Source organism: Bubalus kerabau, chromosome 1 (genome assembly GCF_029407905.1).
Source record: "Bubalus kerabau isolate K-KA32 ecotype Philippines breed swamp buffalo chromosome 1, PCC_UOA_SB_1v2, whole genome shotgun sequence".
NCBI lineage: Eukaryota > Metazoa > Chordata > Mammalia > Artiodactyla > Bovidae > Bubalus > Bubalus kerabau.
Window position 1 is genome coordinate 40,655,238 of NC_073624.1, and position 18,861 is coordinate 40,674,098.

The window sequence follows — 18,861 nt, forward strand, 5'->3', positions numbered from 1 at the left end:
ATTATAACAAAATATTGAGTATAGTTCTTTGTGCTATACACTAGGTCCTTATTGGTTATCTGTTTTATATATAGTAGTTTGTGTATGTTAATCCCAAACTCTTACAGATGTATTCTTTTTAATCATCTTTTCTTAATAATATATGGCCAGTTCTTATTTGAACATTTAATTTGGATAAGAAATTATGTAAAATAGCAAACTTATTCATAAGGGTGTCTTAGGTGAATATTTCTTTGATCAAAATTGAAATTTTCTCTTAAAAAACTTAAAAATTGAATATTACTTTATGCTCAAAAGAAATCTTGTGGCTACCATTAGAAACATTTAAAAGGAGAACAGGAAATGCCTTTACAGGAGTCATCTGGTTCCTGTGTGAGATAATTAGCCCTTGATGAGAACTGACAATGATCTCTGCCATTTAATGTGTGATCTTGCAAATTATATTAAAGGATTGTGCTTACATACTCAGTCATGTCCAACATTTTGCAACCCTATGCCCCCAGGTTCCTCTGTCGGTGGGGTTTCTCAGGCAAGAATACTGGAGTGGGTTGCTGTTTCCTCCTCCAGGGGATCTTCCCGACCCAGAGATCAAACCCACATCTCTTGCATTGGCAGGTGGATGCTTTACCACGGAGCCACCTGTTAAGTCCATATTAAAAGATTCAGTTCAATATCAGTTCAGTCACTCAGTCACGTCCGACTCTTTGTGACCCCATGGATGCAGCCTGCCAGGCTTCCCTGTCCATTACCAACTCCCAGGGCTTGCTCAAACTCATGTCCATTGATTTGGTGATGCCATCCAACCATCTTATCCTCTATCATCCCCTTCTTCTTCTGCCTTCAATCTTTCCCAGCATCAGGATCTTTTCCAGTGAGTCAGTTCTTTGCATCAGGTGGCCAAAGTATTGGAGCTTCAGCTTCAGCATCCGTCCTTCCAATGAATATTCTGGACTGATTTCCTTTAGGATTAACTGTTTTGATCTCCTTGCTGTCCAAGGAACTCTGAAGGGTCTTTTCCATCCCCATAGTTCAAAAGCATCAGTTCTTAGTGCTCAACTTTCTTTATAGTCCAATTCTCACATCCAGACATAGCTTTGACTAGATGCACCTTTGTCAGCAAAGTAATGTCTCTGCTTTTTAATATGCTGTCTAGGTTGGTCATAGCTTTTCTTCCAAAGAGCAAACATCTTTTAATTTCATGGCTGCAGTCACTGCCTCATGGCTACAGTGATTTTGAAGCTGAAGAAAATAAAGTCTGTCACTATTTCCAGTGTTTCCCATCTATTTGCCATGAAGTGATGGTACCAGATGCCATGATCTTCGTTTTTTTGAATGTTGAGTTTTAAGCCAGCTTTTTCACTCTACTCTTTCACTTTCATCAAGAGGCTCTTAGATCCTCTTCGCTTTCTGCCATGAGGGTGATGTCATCTGAGTATCTGAAGTTACTTTTATTTCTCCTGGAAATCTTGATTCCAGCTTGTACTTCATCCAGCCCGGCATTTCACATGATGTATTGTGCATATAAATTAAGTAAGCAGGATGACAGTATACAGCCTTAACATACTCCTTCCCCAATTTGGAACCAGTCCATTTTTCCATGTCCGGTTCTAACTGTTACTTCTTGACCTGCATACAGATTTCTCAGGAGGCAGAAAAGGTGGTCTGGTATTCCCATCTCTTTAAGTATTTTCCAGTTTGATGTGATCCACGCAGTCAAAGGCTTTTGCATAGTCAGTGAAGCAAAAGTAGATGTTTTTCTGGAGCTCTCTTGCTTTTTCTATGATCCAGCGGATGTTAGCAATTTGATCCCTAGTTCCTCTGATTCTAAATCCAACTTGAACATGTCAAAGTTCTCAGTTCACATACTGCTGAAGCCTAGCTTGGGGAATTTTGAGTATCACTTTGCTTGCATGTGAGATGAATGCAATTGTGTGGTAGTTGAATATTGTTTGGAATTGCCTTTCTTTGGGATTGGAATGAAAACTGACCTTTTTCCAGTCCTGTAGCCATTGCTCGGTTTTCCAAATTTGCTGGCATATTGAGTGCAGCACTTTCAAACATCATCCTTGATATTTTTGAAATAGCTCAGCTGGAATGCCATCACCTCCACTAGCTGTGTTCGTAGTGATGCTTCCTAAGACCCACTTGACTTCGCATTCCAGGATGTCTGGCTATAGGTGAGTGATCACCTATCGTGATTATCTGAGTCATAAAGATCTTTTTTGTACAGTTCTTCTTCATATTATTGCCAGTTCAGTTCAGTTGCTCAGTCATGTCTGACCCTTTGTGACCCCATGAACCGCAGCATGCCAGGCCTCCCTGTCCATCAGTAACTCCTGGAATCCACCCAAACCCATGTCCATTGAGTCGGTGATGCCATCCAACCATCTCATCCTCTGTCGTCCTCATCTTCTCCTGCCCTCAATCTTTCCCAGCAACAGGGTCTTTTCCAATGAGTCAGTTCTTCGCATCAGGTGGCCAAAGTATTGGAGTTTCAGCTTCAACATCAGTCCTTTCAATGAACACCCAGGACTAATCTCCTTTAGGATGGACTGGTTGGATCTCCTTGCAGTCCAAGGGACTCTCAAGAGTCTTCTCCAACACCACAGTTTAAAAGCATGAATTCTTCTGCACTCAGCTTTCTTTATAGTCCAACTCTTTCATCCTTACATGACCACTGGAAAAACTATAGCCTTGACTAGACTGACCTTTGTTGGCAAAGTAATGTCTCTGCTTTTTAATATGCTGTCTAAGTTGATCATAACTTTCTTTCCAAGGAGTAAGCATCTTTTAATTTCATGGCTGCAGTCACCATCTGCAGTGATTTTGGAGCCCAGAAAAATAAAGTCAGCCACTGTTTCCCCATCTATTTGCCATGAAGTGATGGGACTGGATGCCATGATCTTAGTTTTCTGAATTTTGAGCTTGCCACCTCTTCTTAATATCTTCAGCTTTTGTTAGACACATACCATTTATGTCCTTTATTATGCGCATCTTTGCATGAAAAGTTCCCTCAGTATCTCTGTTTTTCTTGAAGAGATCTCTAGTCTTTCCCATTCTATTGTTTTCCTCCTTTTCTTTGCACTGATCACTGAGGAAGGCTTTTTTATCAATCCTTGCTATTTTTTGGAACTCTGCATTCAGGTAGGTATATCTTTCCTTTTCTCCTTTGCCTTGAGCCTAAAATATTAGTATCTCTTTATGTTAGATAAACTAGTTATCACCTTTAGAAGTGTTATTAAATCACAACAGTTATTACAATATTAGATTCTATTTGCACCAAAGTTCCACTTCTCTATCCTTCTTCCCTTATATAGTAAGAACAATAAATTTAATTTATTAAATAAATTAACATGATTTAGAATAAACATGATTCTAATAGTTTATTTGACTCATGTTACTAGATTCATAGATGATCAAAACTAATTTAATTAATATATTAATAGAAAGTTTATTACTTTAACTTCGGGACTTGAGAATTTTTTAAATAACACACATTGTGGAATACTTTTAACATTTGAATGTTTCCACCTCTCCAAATAGAAAAGCTATAAAAAAGGAAAGTGGCTAGAATATCTAAAATGAAAACACACACTATGAGATTTCTTTTTTTTTTTTAATTTTATTTTATTTTTAAACTTTACAATATTGTATTGGTTTTGCCAAATATCGAAATGAATCCTTATATATATAACTTTTTAAAAATTAAGATTCTCTATACTCTGATTCTTTTTTGAAATGGATTTCAGTGTTTCAAGTTAATTTTTATGAGTTTTGGAGGCTTGCAAAGTTTTCACATGCACACAAAAAAGACATCTCGTAGCTTATAAAGTAATACTTAGAAGAAAACAAAAGGTTTTTATAGCAAATTCATAGTCTTTTTGTCTGTTTCCAAAAGACTAAATTAGAGCAGCTCATCTCTCCTTCTTCCTTTGTAAGATGAATTTCTTTTTGCATCAGAGAAGAACACTTTTCCAGAACAAAAATTTTCCTTTCTCCTCTCCAGCTTTTTTAACTAGAGTTAACTTGAGATTTTCAACATTAGACACCTCAAAAGCCCTGTAGACCTTGATTCCAACTGGGCTTACATTCCAGTCTGTGAAGTAATCGTCCCCCCTTGTAGTTTTCCAAAATCGTTGAAAGAAGAAGTCTAGCCCCATGTTAGTTTCTGTCTTTATATGTCTTTCGTCCTAACCAGTCTTTAACTTTTTTTAAAACTGTAGTATAACAATCTTCAATATACGTTGTTAAGCAAAAGCCACAGTTTGAATCATTGTGTATTGGAGTGGCCTTAAGAAATGCAGTTTACATTGTGACCCAATTCTCAATGAATCTATAAACAAAAATAAAATTAGAAAAAAAAATTTACAAGACAGTACCTACCCTTACTATGAACAGTGTACTCTGGCATTTTCTATTCTTTTTTTGTTTTTTACAGTTATTTTTAAGTAGATAAATTAAGATTTTTAGTTGGAATTTCAAAGTCTCAAAAATTAATAGAGTGAATAGACAGAAAAGTAGGAGGATATAGTAGACCTGAAAAGCACTGTGAACCAATTCAACATAATTAAGATTTATAGAATTTTCACACAACAGCAGGATACAAATTCTATTCAAGTTCTGTAGAGTATAAACCAGGAGACAGTGGAACATATCCAGGGGCTTTAAAACAAGGTACAAAAATTTCATGGTCTAAAGGTATTGAAGTCATACACAGTCTGTTCTCTTATCACTGTGGAATTAGAAATTAATATCAAAAGATAGTTAAAAGTAACTACATATTTTCACGTGCAATGTGACATTTACCAAGAGAGATCTTTGACTTAGCCTTTAAGTCTCAATAAAGTTAAAAGTTCAGTGTTTTAAAAGAAAAACAGAATGAAATATCTGAAATGATGATCTTTTCAAATAGCTTATAATTTATCCTACAATATTAAGTGCAGTAGAATTGCAAATCACTATAGAGGATAATATTCCTTTTTCTGGGTGTCTGGACTCAACAAGTTTTTAATCAGTGATCCAACCCTTTTGAGTATTACAGTTATACCCAGAATTAGAATTAGAATTATACTAGGATTAAATTAAAATTATATTGAGAAAATGTTTTACTTTTAAATGTCATTTACCAGGGTTTTTTGTTATCAATAGAGATGTCACTAAACTTTATAAATACTCACCTTCATCCATCTAAACATCTTAGATGAAGGGATTACCTATACCTATACTACCTATATACTAATTATGTGAATCAAAATTTATACTGAAATTACATCCTGAATTATTTACTAAGTTGAATACATAATACTTATTCTGTTAGTCCAATTCATAATAATAATCAAAAGTTTGTGTGTAATCAGACTATTCAAAGAAAGCTTTTAAAATGATCAACCAGAAAAATAATTCAAATTAATAATGAATCTGTTTCAGTGACTATCTTGTAAGTGCTTTTTTGTAGGTATTCTAAATGATAGTATTAAAAAATCCTCTATAAACTCTATCTTGTTACTGAGAAAATTATTATATTGAGTTCACTAATATAGTATGAAATTGAAAAGCCAAAGTTTTGCAATCTCACTTCTTATAATTTTTTCATATTAATTGATAGAAATTGTCTACATTTTTAATGAATTTATAAATTTTTGTTATAATTCATATAATAGAGAGGAAAAGGTAAGCAAGAAAACCTGAAAAGATTTTAACATTGACTCAGTTTATCTGGGAATCAGCTAGGTATCCCTAAGTGTAGTGATTTATCACAGCCATAGTATACTTTATTAAAATTATTTTTTTTATTTTAAACTCTCTTGAATCATTACAAATTGTGGATTAAGGGATAGCAGACTACAGCCCATGGGTCAAATTTGATTTTCTGCCTGTTTTTATAAAGTTTTATTGAAACACACAACCACATCCATTCATTTACGTGTTCATGCTGCAACCACAGAGTTGAGTAGTTCAGAGAGATCATGGGGCCCACATAACCTAAAAAATTTACTGTCTGGCCCTTTACAGAAAAACATTTGTCAACTCCTGTTCTAGGCTATCAAAATAATCTTGATGAGAAAATTTCTTCCTGTCAGCCCTTCAAGATATTTATTCTTTCATTATGCCTCATTAAAACTAGACAATTGAAATTCCTAAGGTGCTGGAAAAGATTTCTCTCTTGATATTAATTACCAGATAATGCATTATAGTATTTCAGACCTGGTCATTAGTGACATAAACTTTATTTTAGACTAAAGGAGACTGTAGAAAAATGAGATGGGAAAGACCACATCCCTTGACACTTCCCTAGGGAGGAAGAATTTGTGGTTGAAAATGACCTATGGCCTTTGGATTAGAATGAAGTGTTCTAACTCATCCCACAAGTTAAGACTGTTACACATGAGCTTGCTATGAGGGAGGAAGTGTGAATAATATTCAGCAAGCAACAACTACTCACAGCCAAGCAGTGATTCCTAAAAAATAAAATCCCATCCAAATGTAATAAAAGATTATTTTTTTTTCCTCTTAAGAACCAGAATTATGGCCTGTATTTTCTAAATCACCTCCAGGAAAATAATCTGCACTTTAGAGGATTCTTTTAATTTAGATCTTCAGAGAGGAGTAAGGAGCAATTACCTTTACTTCAAAGTTTCTGTGGTCAAAGCATTGTTATAATTTTTTAATTATAAAAGGACTCATTTGATCCAGGTTTTCTACAGTATTCTTGAGTGTTTGCATCTCAAACTGTTTAATAAAAGGCACTATTTGGCCAAAATGAACTCTCTTTAGTTTCTGATCTTTTATATAGTTACTTTAATTAAACATGATTTCAAGACAAGTTCTTTAATAACTTGTGTTGCCTTACTTTTCTCCTCTTAATAATTTGGGAGTCAGACCAGCTGGTCTCTAGTGTGAGTCTTACAGTTCTGAAATCAGTTAAGACTATGAGTAACATTTTCCTTGACAACTGATGAATCTCTCCACGGGTTTTTAATTCTTGGTATAAATCACTTGCATCATTTATATTTATTTGGTGTATTATTTATACATTACTGTAGGGAAATGACACTTTCCTGACATTCCCCAGCCTCTTGCCCCTTCTCATCCTAATCAGTTACCTTGCTTCTCCTATCTTGGGGCAGGCTATATTGTTACCTGCACAAGAAGCAACTCAGTAGGAATTCAACATCTGCCCTTGTAACTTTTGCTTTGGGTCTCATATTAGAAAAGGCTTTTATCTGACCAGGTCATATTAAAATGAATAATATACCCTCACATTCAATCGTTATCTGTACTTTCAGCTGTACCTCATTTTTTATGTCAAAGGGAATTTAAAGATTTGTATAGGTATGATCTAAAAGGTTACTATTTTTCTATCTTATACTCTGAAAGCTTATTTCATACAGTACACCTCAAAATCAAATTTATTGCTGTTTTTCACCTTCATATTTTAACAGTCTTCTTGATCCTCTTTCTTATTCTCCTGGACTCACTTACATGAGAATAATCTTGAAAGAACTTACTGACATGTTAACAATCATGGACTTTAGTAAGGCAAATCTATTGACCATTTCCATTTCAACAGTGGGGTCATTAAGAAGATACTATAGACATAACAATGCTTGGATTAAGTACTATAATTCTGTTTCAGGGAAAAGACATAAATATGTTCTAACTTAAAATTAAAATTTATGTATTTGCACTTAATTGGTTTGGCCCAGCAATTAATTTAGTACTCTTCTTTGTTCTTTGTGATAACATTTTTGTTTAAGACAAAGCAAAACTTCTAAATCAGAGTACAGTAAGTATAAATATTTTAGTTAGAGTCAGTATCTAAAAATGCCTATTCTGTTTTTGTGTAACTTAAGTGTTCATCTAAATAATTCAATCACTTCTTGAATCATTATAGTGATAGTGACAATTAGCTTTATTCTTCATTAAAAGGTTTTAGCTTTTTCTTAAATATTCAGTTGATTTTTCCATTAATGTACAACATTAAAGTTCTTAAAATTCAGATGGTGATAAGAATTGATTCTAATCATAGTCTAATCAACAAAATCGAAGTGTCAACTTTGAGTCAAAGGCCATGGAAGTGAAGAGTTGACACACCTGATGGGTATGCTATCACTAAAGGCCTATAGTTGGGTATAGCTTCTTGAGATGAAGAATAGCTGAATAACTTGTGATGTAAACAGTGAGCAGCTGATATAGAAGGAAAGGAGAGGTCAGATCTAGAGGAAGTGGTGGCTACCAAAGGCCCCAAATTGAAATAACAATGATGACAACAGCAGTAGAAGCTAATACTTATATAGCGTTTACTAGGTTCCAGGCACTAGTCCAAGGATATTATTACATGTGTGAGTGTGTATATATTAATTACTCACAATAATGTTAGTAGCCACCAGATCACAAAGCTAGAAAGTGATAGTCTGGCTCTGGAGCCTGAGCTGTTAACCGCTGGGCAAACCACTTCTGTGGGCAAGATGCAGCAATGAAGAACAGGGAAGAATTTTGTGAATAGGTCAGAGTGAACGTTTCAAATTAAAAGCCAAGAAGAGTAAGAGGATAAGAGAGATTCATATTTATGTTTTATTAGTTGCATGGCACTACATGGTATCTACCAGATCAAAGCTCCTGTGAAGGACCAGAACCACCGTATCTTTAAAAAGCTGTAACTTTTGTTTTAGAAGGAAAGTATAAGAGCATATTATCTTAAGTAATTATATAAGTTCAAAAAATGGCTTGAAGCAATAGTAAATACCGTAACATAATGTAGTGCTTGAAAAAAGGTCAAAAACATTATGTTGATAATAATTAGCAATAGAATTCCAGAAGATCATTTAAGACTACAATGATAGGAGTGGGCTTTTTCATTTCACTCAAATAGAAACTAAAATACGGACTAGCTGATACTGCTGCTGCTGCTAAGCCGCTTCAGTCGTGTCTGACTATGTGCGACCCCATAGACGGCAGCCCGCCAGGCTCCTCTGTACCTGGGATTCTCCAGGCAAGAATACTGGAGTGGGTTGCCATTTCCTTCTCCAATGCATGCATGCAGGCTAAGTCACTTCAGTTGTGTCTGACTCTGTGTGACCCCATTGACAGCAGCCCACCAGGCTCCTCTGTCCATGGGATTCTCCAGGCAAGAATACTGCAGAGGGTTGCCATTTCCTTCTCCAAATATGGACTAGACTACATAGTAAATGGAAGATAGACAATGTTACATGAGAAACCAAAGGGTTTGGTTTCCTTTAGGGATAGGCAAATTAATTTGTAAACATTTTTATTAATAAGCCTATTTCTAGATTCGTGATATACCTTTTGATTGCAGTTCTATAATGTACTAGTTCATGAAGCTATTGTTATTGAGGATAGTGGAGATGGAGATTTTGTTTTTTTTTTTTCCATATGTTGTTTTACTTACCCTTTAGCCAACCTTAGAAGTTAAAAAGCTTGTGTATATAACTTCATTTATTCATGAAGTATTTATTAAGAGTCACAGTTGCCTTTACCATGCTGCTCTTAAGCTGGTTAGAAAGAAATGAATAAGAAGTGGTATTTAAGATTGCCAGCATCTTGATCTATACAACATAGATCCTTGTATCTATACAACGTACATCTTTATATACCCTTCCATTCTCCAACCTGAGCTGTATACTGGGAAGGTTCAGTTTTAATTTTTTTCCCATTCTGTAAAGAAATGTTAAGCATCTTTAATGATGTTCTGCTGTGCTCAGGACATGAGAATAAATGAGATAATCAAGAAACAGAGCTTTTACCTTGGTATCCATAATAGCAATACGTATTTAACAACTAAAATATATAAAGATTTTTACCTATGTTATTTGATTCTTATAATCAGTTCAGTTCAGTTCAGTCGCTCAGTCATCTCCGACTCTTTGAGACCCCATGAACCGCAGAACACCAGGCCTCCCTGTCCGTCACCAACTCCCGGAGTTTACCCAAACTCATGTCCATTGAGTCGCTGATGCCATCTAACCATCTCATCCTCTGTCATCCCCTTCTCCTCCTGCCTTAAATCTTTCCAACATCAGGGTCTGTTCAAATGAGTCAGCTCTTTGTATCAGGTGCCCAAAATATTGGAGTTTCAGCTTCAACATCAAAGCAGCAGCCATTTCTGAGTGCCAGGTTTGTCCAGAACACCATGGTGGCTGCTTTGTTTACATTGTTTCACTTATTCTCAAAACTTTTCTAAAATGTTATCTGGATTTTACAGACAAGGAAAACTAAGTCAGTGATGTAAGCTAACTGCCTGAGATCAATAAAAAGAGGCAAGATTTTAACTTGGTTCTGTCTGACTGGAAAATGTGTATGGTGATTCCTGAGTAACTCTTTAAATCTGATTGGATAATTTACTTTACACGTCATTTTTCATGTGGTATTTTAGGATTGTCAGTTTCTTCTCTAAAAAACTTGTAATTTTATGTTTTATTTTCATAGGCTCCATCTAAATAAACTGGATAAATGTTATAGGCTCTGTCTAGATATTAATATTAATCAAGTTGGGTCCATCCAGATAAATTAGGTAAAAAAGTAGATTGACACAGACAGTGCAGACATACACACACATAGGAACACACAATTCATTTGGGAAATAGCTTGAAATTATGTATTACATAAAATTTGTAAATTATTTTTAAATACATTTTTTACCTATGGTGAACTTTTGAGTATCCTAGCAAAGACTATTTGTTTAGATACTTGAAATATTATTTTATTCCTGCATGGTCTTAATGTTTTAATTTATATGAAATTCAGTCCCTAATTAGTTTTCCTAATTGTCATGACAACATTAGGTGGTTTAGAACTAAACCCTTAGCCTGTTCTCTTTAGTTGTCATAAAGTCCCCGTCAGTTCAGTCACTCAGTCATGTCCGACTATTTGTGACCCCATGGACTGCAGCACGCCAGACTTCCCTGTCCGTTACTAACTCCCGGAGCTTATTCAAATCATGTCCATCAAGTCAGTGATGCCATCCAACCATCTCATCCTCTATTGTCCCCTTCTCCTCCTGCCTTCAGTCTTTCCCAGCATCAGGGTCTTTTCCAGTGAGTCACTTCTTCCCGTCAGGTGGCCAAAGTATTGGAGTTTCAGCTTCAGCATCGGTCCTTCCAATTAATATTTAGAAATTATTTCTTTTAGGATTGACTGGTTTGATCTTCTTGCAGTCCAAGAGACTCTCAGAGTCTTCTCCAGTACCACAGTTCAAAAGCATCAGTTCTTTGGCACCCAGCTTTCTTTATAGTCCCAACTCTCACATCCATACATGACTACTGGAAAACCATGGCTTTGACTAGACAGACCTTTGTTGGCAAAGTAATGTCTCTGCTTTTTAACATGCGATCTTGATTCGTCATAGCTTTTCTTCCAAAGAGCAAGGGTCTTTTAATTCCATGGCTGCAGTCAGCATCTGCAATGATTTTGGAGCCCAAAAAAATAAAGTCTGTCACTGTTTCCATTGTTTCCCCATCTATTTGCCATGATGTGATGGGACCAGATGCCATGATCTTCCTTTTTTGAATGTTGAGTTTTAAGCCAGCTTTTTCACTCTCCTTTTTTACTTTCATCAAGAGACTCTTTAGTTCCTTTTCACTTTCTGCCATAAGGGACATCATTGGAATTAATGCTCGTTTCTAGGGACATATAGGCTAATGCCAAATTCCCTTAAAATTATACTTCCTCTAGGAATTAAAAAAAAAAGATGCAAAACAGAACTAACATGTCAAAGTTACTTCAGCCCTTTAAAATATATTAAAATATACAAGTAAGTATTGCAAACATTTTTTTTTTATGGACCAAATCAAGAAAATGAGCCATGAACTCAACATATTCTATTTGAAAACTGCTCATTTTTTAAAATTCTAAAGTTCAGTTAGCTTGGAGAATATATGTATTTTATTTTGTTCAATTTTAGCCTGGAGCTAAACCACATTGTTGTTCAATCACTAAGTCATGTCCAACTTTTTGGGACCCCATGGACTGCAGCACTTCAGGCTTCCCTATCTTTCATTATTTCCCGGAGTTTGTTCAAACTCATGTCCATTGAGTCAATGATGCCATCCACCCATCTCATTCTGTCACCGTCTTCTACTCCTGCCCTCAATCTTTTCCAGCATCATGGTCTTTTCCAGTGAACATCTCTTTGCATCAGGTGGGCAAACTATTGGAACTAGCTTCAGCATTAATCCTTCCAATGGATATTCAGAGTTGATTTCCTTGGCTCAGAGGTTAAAGTGTCTGCCTGCAATGCGGGAGACCTGGGTTCGATCCCTGGGTCGGGAAGATCCCCTGGAGAAGGAAATGGCAACCCACTCCAGTACTCTTGCCTGGAGAATCCCATGGATGGAGGAGCCTGGTGGGCTACAGTCCATGGGGTCGCAAAGAGTCGGACACGACTGAGTGACTTCACTTTCACTTTCACTTTCACTTTCTCCTCCAGTCTGACACTTCTCTTCAGTGGCTCTCAGTTTTTCATTCTTTCTACATGACTTGCAGGAGCTTAGTTCCCAACCAGAGATTGAACCTGTACCACAGCAGTGAAAGAGCTGAGTCCTAACCACTGGACAGCCAGGAAATTCTCTCAGTTCCTAATTCTGTTTTGTGATGTAGAAAGAAGAAATCATTGTTATTACAAAAAGGTACAATGATTGAGCAATATCAATTCAAGCCTTGCACTGATATCTGCAAAATTTCTTGTAAAACATTTAAAAATACACTGCCTTCTTCTTGTATACTTTAAACAATTGCACTATAGAAATTATATCTCTTGGATTGTAGACTTCATAATAGGTTAATAGTCTTTTAACTGTCCTGAATATTTATGAATACCTGCTAGTTCTGATTCTTTGATTTCTTTTTCAAATATATAAAGAAAGTTATAGTTAAGAAATGAATTATTTTTTATGTGCTGCTTTTTAAAAGAAATTCCTGAAGTGACTGTTTTCTTATTTCCTTCCACTATCAAAATCCCCAACTTCCAGTAGAAAGGAGATGGTATTATTACCAAAGAATATTTGGTAGTTTTAAAATTTACTCTATTTGATTTATTGTATAGTTATTTTCCATCATATATATCTTTTCAGCCATCAGTTCTTTCCTTTAAAAAAAAAAAACCCAGCAAAAATAACAATTTGGTTTGTAACTAATAGTGCCTTGGAAACAGCATGAAAAAATCATTTTCTAAGAGATGCGGTATTTTTCTTCTCATATGAAAACAGAGAAAACCTCCTTGATGTTCTGTTTCTTGCTGATTCATATGCACTGACATGACCTCTCTGTGCTCCTGTCTTTCTCTGAAAGCTTCATGCTCACTCTGTAAAGGGAGCCCAATTATTTAATATATGTGAACTCCAGTCTGTAACAGAGAAGTAAAAGATATGTCATTTATGATCATCACATTATTTTTTTATGAAACCATTAGATTATAGGTGAATCATGTCAGACTAAAATGTCGGACTGTTTTTGTTATTTTTTAAAAATGGTAATACTCAATGGAATAATACTAAATGGAATACTAAATGAATAGTCAGGACAGTAATTTTATTAGCACTTCTTTTCCTTCTCTGAGATTGATGTACCAGTGTATATCTCTTCTTGTTCTTTCTCCTTTAAAGATATTCACTGCCCTATATTTTTTCTAGTAATTTTTCATTTGTTCCCTCATCATTGATTAGTTCAACTGAGATTCTGTACTTGAGATTTCAAAATCCTCAGTTTTATATGTAAAGCTCCAACATTCAGATTGGTTTACCACTTAAGAACTACTTTTTATCTTTGTATCCCTTGATCAGAGAATTTGAGAGTAACATAATATTAATATTAATATCAATTTGATAGATTGTTGGTCTGTTTGAAAATTATATTTTTATATTAAGATTGAACTCCTAAATTTAAGCAACAGTTTTCTATGATTGATTCAGCAAAAAAAAAGAAACGGACTTTGTTTATTAAGAGGTTATTTGGATGAGAGAAACAGTTCAGTTTCCAAAATTAAAGCCTAAAACCATGACATAGAACTGGTCTAGTGAGGAAATTCTGGTGCTACTGTTCTCCCACCAAATATTAAAGAAGACTGCGATTGCTTCTGCTTTCGTATTATGCCATTTGTGTACCACTAAAACCATTTCACAACCTCTGCTTTGAAAAACGCAGTCTGCCACCACTTTCACCAGCAGGGAAGATTCCACATCAAGTTTCACTGTTCCAGTTGCTTATTTCTTATTTCTGATTCCTCTATCAGAACTCCCCACGGAACCCTCTTGCACTGTTGGTGGGAATGCAAACTAGTACAGCCACTATGGAGAACAGTGTGGAGATTCCTTAAAAAACTGGAAATAGAACTGCCTTATGATCCAGCAGTCCCACTGCTGGGCATACACACTGAGGAAACCAGAAAGGAAAGAGACACATGTACCCCATTGTTCATCGCAGCACTGTTTATAATAGCCAGGACATGGAAGCAACCTAGATGCCCATCAGCAGATGAATGGATAAGAAAGCTGTGGTACATATACACAATGGAGTATTACTCAGCCATTAAAAAGAATACATTTGAATCAGTTCTAATGAGGTGGATGAAACTGGAGCCTATTATACAGAGTGAAGTAAGCCAGAAAGAAAAACACCAATACAGTATACTAACGCATATATATGGAATTTAGAAAGATGGTAACAATAACCCTGTGTACGAGACAGCAAAAGAGACACTGATGTATAGAACAGTCTTATGGACTCTGTGAGAGAGGGAGAGGGTGGGAAGATTTGGGAGAATGGCATTGAAACATGTGTAATATCATGTATGAAACAAGTTGCCAGTCCAGGTTCGATGCACGATACTGGATGCTTGGGGCTGGTGCACTGGGACGACCCAGAGGGATGGAATGGGGAGGGAGGAGGGAGGAGGGTTCAGGATGGGGAACACATGTATACCTGTGGTGGATTCATTTTGATATTTGGCAAAACTAATACAATTATGTAAAGTTTAAAAAAAAAAAAAAAGAACTCCCCACGGGCTCTTAATAAACTGTTGACAGTTCTAACATCTGTTGAGTCTATGGGTCATTAGGTCCAAGTAGATGCACTGCAGCCTGGACTAACTAGGAGGCCTCCTTTTTCCTCCAGGGTCCCCTCACAAGTAGAGGCTTTCAGGTCACTTCATAAATAGATCAAAACAAGATGTATTACCTTCAAGAGTCCTATCTAGCTCTGTGCTGCTCTTTTAGTGTCAGAAGGCACAGTAAGTTATCTTTAACTTTGAAGAAGCTGTCCTGATATGCTGAAGATCACTGGACTCTCAGAAACTTCACTAAGATGTAGCTCTTATATTTTTGTTTGATGTATCTCTCACCATACTGCACTCGTATTAGACTCACAGGTATTTTTTACATACCTGTTCTTTATGAAGAATATTGAGTAGTATTACTGTAGTTCCTAGAGACATATATCATCAGTGCATTTGTCCTGTGTAATAGTGAGACAGTAATGGTCTTAGTGAGGTAAGTATACTGTGGTTCAGAGCCAAATAATGTATATAAGCCTAAGATAAAATGAATTATTGCCCTATCTGTCATATGAAAAATAGCTATGGTAGGTGTTTCTATGTCTACTGTAATAGAGGGGGAAAAGCATTTTCCAGGTTATACTTGTATACGTGGTACTGAGTTCTGGTAAAGAATGCATGTCTGCTACAGCAGCTTTGTAGAAATGACTATCTGATTAGGCTTTAGTCATTTATATCTTCCACCAGTTCTAACTGTATACACTGTATGTGTTAAGGGCCCAGCTGGCCTAGATAGGAGGCAGATTCAGATTAAAAGTCCACTCATCAGGAGCTTGGTGGGCTGCCGTCCATGGGGTTGCACAGAGTTGGACACGACTGAAGCGACTTAGCAGCAGCAGCAGCAGCATCATTTAATTCCCACTAGCATCCCTTCTGACCACTAGTCCACAATGGTATTCTAGGCCCCCAGTTTTAGTTCTCATTCAGAGCAATTAGATAGATTAGATAGTAGATAGATTAGATAGTAGTACCCAAGTGAAAGTGAAAGTGAAGTCGCTCAGTCCTGTCCTACTCTTTGCTACCCCGTGGACTGTGGCCTACCAGGCTCCTCCGTCCATGGGATTCTCCAGGCAAGAATACTGGAGTGGGTTGCCATTTCCTTCTCCAGGGGATCTTCCCAACCCAGGGATTGAACCCGGGTCTCCCGCATTGGAGGCAGATGCTTTAACCTCTGAGCCACCAGGGAAGCATTTCCCTTACTTCAGTGCAGTTGCCTTTATGAGGAAGGCCAAGCCGAAAGTTTACAGTGTACACCTGCAATATATGTCTTCAAGGACTTGCATTCTCTCCTTCACTCAAAAAACTCTGGGTCTGTGAATTGACTTAGGACTAGAAATTGGAAAAGACATTACAAGTTTTTGTTGCAGTGGCTCAAGTCAGACCTCTCTCACTAAATATAGATACCTTAATTATTTTATTAAGTTGGAAATTTTTTTTTTTTGTATCCCTATCTGTTTGATCCATACAGATCATCTGATCAGGTAGCCAGAGCTAATGGTCACTGCAGGTCAAAGCATTTTAATTCAGCCCTTCTAATAATCACAGTAACCATTTCCTCCTGCCCCTTCTAGTTATGTGCTTCTGCTGAGGTCTTCCACCTCCACATCCCGTGGTCTAGGTTGAAAGCACTGGTACCAGTCACCTCTCTTGGGTCATAGAAGACAATGCTCATCACCAATGCTGGCTCTTCCCTCCCAGGGAGCAGGGTTAAGGGGTAGCTCATGGCTGTGGTGGCTGTGATCCTTGCCTTGAACTGAGAACTGTAGCATCATTAAGACTGTGAGCACTTCCATATCTTTTTACAAAGCTGACCTGTGGAATGAGAAGCAACTAACTTTTTGCTTGAATTTTTCATACTCTATATTATTCAGTGTTACAAGCCACTGGATCTCCCAAAGTTTTGCCTTCATTTGTCACTTCATTTCAAGTGGCTGTAATTAATAGTTTGTTTCCTTGCTACTGTGGGCTATGGGCTGCAAGACTTTTTTAATTTTTTCTTCTTCAGAAAATTAGCTGGATTTTTGGAGCCATCAACCCTTATGGCGTCAGATAACCATTCATAGATCTTTTTGATTTTCCTAGGGATGTATTGCCTTCAACTGCTTCTAGTAGCCATTTAATAACAACCAGAGTTCTTATTTTAAGTAGAAGAAAACTGCCTCCAGCCTGTTAAGCAGCAGAAGTTTTTATTAAAAGGATATTGAGTAGTTGACCAAGCTGTTGAGAGCTGGAGAACCAGGGTCAAGGTAAAGCTTCCAGAAACAATACCAAAAACTACACCACAAAACTTGCTTAAAGATGAGTCCCTTTTTGTCGCCACATTCTCATCAGGCACTGTGGGAACCCATTGCTTAATTTAGTCATTGCCGTACTCGGCAGTTGCTGCTGTGGGCTGTGGGCTGTCAGACGTTTTTTTCTTCAGAAAATTAGCTGGATTTTTGGAGCCATCAACCCTTATAGCATCAGATAACCATTCATAGATCTTTTTGATTTTCCTAGGGATGTATTGCCTTCAACTGCTTCTAGCAGCCACTTAATAACAAGCAGGGTTTTTGTTTTAAGTAGGAAAAAACTGCCTCCAGCCTGTTAAGCAGCAGCAGTTTTAATAAAAGGATATTGAGAATGAGTGATTCTTATCCTTATGAGCAAATGGGTGCTATACAGAGCCTCCTTCCCCTAATTGCTCACTTCTGAATCAAAGTCTTTCACAGTTGACTGATTATCAGAGCCTTTGGGGTAGGGCAGGCTAGATAACTAAATTTTCTGGGTTTTACCTAAGGGAGTCATACTTCATAGACTAGAAATTCATCAAACATAGGAAGGGTATCAAAAACCAGAGAACATTACAAATGGTCACTACATATTTGGGGAATTTTTTCCAAGTTGCTATGGTTATAGTAGAAATATTTTTTCCAGCTTTTTAGTCTCTTGGCTAATTCTAAAACTGATTCTTTGAAGTCAAACTAGATGGGTTTCATTCTTACTAAAACAGAACATTAGCAATTGCCAGGTTCATCAGATATCCTGTAGAAAGTTTGTCACCTGGCCACTACCACTTCATTCTTTTTCTGTAGTCTGAGGTTTCTACAGTTATGTATGTGACACTGTTCAGAAGATATGCAATACTTTGGATAGATAAAGTTTTTGTTTCCATGTACTTATGCTTAATATCGGTAACTTTAGAAGGTATAAAGAGATATTTTTTAAATTTTTTAAGTTTTAGTGATTAAACTTGTCTTTGAATTAACCAACAGTTTCACTCCCTGGTAATTCTGGGACATTTTTGTTTGCATTAGTTATAGAACTTCTTTTCGTAGAGTGATGGCCACAAAGGTTACTAAAGAGAGCTTGATTGACTTGTCTTTCTACTGAATTCACCTGGATTGAGTTAATTGCCTCTGTGTCCTTGGCACCATCTTTGTTCTCTGTATTTACTTCACACTCTGACGAGTGGGTCTCTTTCTTCTACCCTCCTTTCCATTTTCTTGCAATCAAACCTGTTATCCATGGCTTCTGATGTTTTTTTCAACTCTGATTAAAGTGTAAAACTGAAGAAAATGGTGAGAAACTGAGCAGCAAAGTAGAGTTTATCAAATTAAGTAACATATGCTAAGCCTAAAAAAGGAGAGCCTTCAGTTCTATATGTAATAAATGTATAGGTTTTGTTGTGTCTCTCTTGACTGGCCGTTATTTCTTCTATCATTGTTTGAGCTTCTGGGTTGTTACAGAAGATTATGTTCAAAACCTGGCGGCCAGTCAGAACATTCTTACACTAGTAAGTCTGAAAGTTAGATCGT

The 18,861-nt window shown here is 36.5% G+C and overlaps 1 protein-coding gene across 3 annotated transcripts in view; it reads left to right on the forward strand.

The window, feature by feature from the left end:
* Window positions 1-18,861, forward strand: part of CCDC91 (coiled-coil domain containing 91) — a 400,614-nt gene that overhangs the window by 327,798 nt on the left and 53,955 nt on the right. The window lies entirely within an intron of this gene.